The sequence below is a fragment of the Macaca thibetana genome, chromosome 12 (genome assembly GCF_024542745.1).
Source record: "Macaca thibetana thibetana isolate TM-01 chromosome 12, ASM2454274v1, whole genome shotgun sequence".
Classification (NCBI taxonomy): Eukaryota; Metazoa; Chordata; class Mammalia; order Primates; family Cercopithecidae; genus Macaca; species Macaca thibetana.
In genome coordinates, this window is record NC_065589.1 from 27,375,534 (window position 1) to 27,377,799 (window position 2,266).

A 2,266-nucleotide genomic window follows, 5' to 3' on the forward strand; every position below is an offset into this window, starting at 1 on the left:
CTGTAATCCCAGCTACTTGGGAGACTGAGGAATGAGAATCACTTGCATCTGGGAGACTGAGGTTGCAGTGAACCGTTGCACTCCAGCCTGGGCAACAGAGTAAGACTCCATCTCAGAAAAAAAAAAAGAGAGACAGAATGAGGGAAGGAATTGGAGATTTGAAATAGAGATGACACTTTTAAGGAGTTTTGCTCTTAAACAGGGTTTGTCAACCTCAGCAGTATAGACATTTTGGAGCAGATAATGCTTTGTTGTGTGTGGCAGGGGATGGGGGGGTGCATCGTGCACATTTGAGTATGTTTAGCAGCATCCAAGGCTTCTACCACTAGATACCAGTAGCACCCCACTCCAGTTGTGACAACCGGAAATGTCTTCCGACGTTACCAAATGTCTCCTGTGGGAAAAACTGCCCCCAGATGAGAACCGCTACTCTAAAAGGAGAGTGGAGGAGTAGCATGGTAGCTGGTAGTGCAAGTGGGTCCAGGGAGCTTATTGATATTTTGGTTTTGTTTTTTTGACATAGGGTCTCACTCTGTTGCCCAGGCTGGAGTACAGTGGTGCTATCACAGCTCACTGCAGCTTTGACCCCCCGGACTCAAGATCCTCCTGCCTCAGCTTAGCAAGTAGTTGGAACTACAGATGCAGGCCATCACATCTGGCTAATTTTTGTAAAGACTAGGTCTCACTGTGTTACTCTGGGCTTAAGTGAGCCTCCTGCTTTTGGCCTTCCAAAATGTTTGGATAGCAGGTGTGAGCCACCACACTCAGCCTTGTTTTTTCTTAATCTGAAAGAATAAATACTCACATTTGTATGTCTGTAACACTGACTGATTCAGTAGGGAAGAGGGAAATGTGATAATGCAAGAGAAATGCAAGTCTTATTGTAGAGGGATCTACCTAGGGACTGTCAGCGGGGAGGGAAAAGCTTCTACAAGGAAATAATTTTTCCTTTTTTTTAGACAAAGTTTCACTCTGTTGCCCAGGCTGGGTGCGGTGGCGCGATCTCAGCTCACTGCAACCTCTGCCTGCCGGGTTCAAGCGATTCTCCCACAGACGTACACCATCACACCCAGCTAATTTTTGTACTTTTAGTAGAGACAGGGTTTATCCATGTTGGCCAGGCTGGTCTTGAACTCCTGGCCTCAAGTGATCCACCCACCTCAGCCTCCCAAAGTGCTGGGATTACAGGCATGAGCCACGGCCCCCAGCCTCTGCCTCTTATTCTAGATTACTTATGTCAACCACTTAACTCCAGTCTCTATCATATCTCACACTTGGCTGAATAGCCACCATCAGCATTAATAGTTGTTATAGCTTTCTCAGCACCTGGACTCCTACTACCAATGTTTCTACAAATAAAATATCAGAATGAATCCAAGAACAAATAGATCTTATGTTACCTCTCTCTCTAAAGGCTTTCTTGATTGCTGTATCCTCCATGTGGTGGATTGATTCTTTCCCCTTTTTTGATCCAGGAGCTTATTTAATTGTAACACCTGTATCATTGAATTTCACTCATTTGTCTGTTTCCTTTCTTCCTTTCTTTATTTTTTAAATGTTAGACAGGTAATGTGCTGATGTCCTGATGTTGTAACAAGGTTGTTTTTTGTTTGTTTGTTGTTGTTTTTGAGATAGAGACTTGCTATGTTGGCCAGGCTGGAGTGCAGTGACACAATCTCGGCCCACTGCAACCTCAGTCTCCTGGGTTCAAGAGATTCTTGTGCCTCAGCCTCCCAAATAGCTGTGATTGTGGGTGCAGGCCACCATGGCTAGCTAATGTTTGTATTTTTAGTAGAGATGGGTTTTGCCATGTTGGCCAGGCTGGTCTTGAACTGCTGGCCTCAAGAAATCCACCCATCTTGGCCTCCCAAAGTGCTGGGATTACAGATGTGAGCCACCATTGTAACAGGGTTTGAGGAAGGTACTTCTCACAGAAGCATCTGAAAACCCAAAGCAAAGTTTTCAAAGCATTTGAAAACCCAAACATCATGCTTATGAACTGCAAAAGGATCACACTTATTTCTTTACAAGCTGTCTGCCCCTTCATGCTGAACCCCTCTTTATGGGCAGGGACTACATTTTATTTCTCTGTGCTTATCTGAGTGCCTAATACAATAACTAGTAGATAACACACTAACTATAGACACTTAAAAGATCTATCTCTACTACTCTCTACTCTTAGTCTCCGTCACCTCCAATTCATGGACACAGATAATCATTCACAGAGATCTGGGGACCTGGTTCACAGTCTTTGTGTTCTACCTCA

The 2,266-nt window shown here is 44.4% G+C and overlaps 1 pseudogene; it reads right to left on the reverse strand.

Moving 5' to 3' along the window:
• Positions 1-1,881: 1,881 nt before the first annotated feature.
• LOC126933321 (uncharacterized) lies at positions 1,882-2,011 on the reverse strand (annotated as a pseudogene).
• Positions 2,012-2,266: the final 255 nt, after the last annotated feature.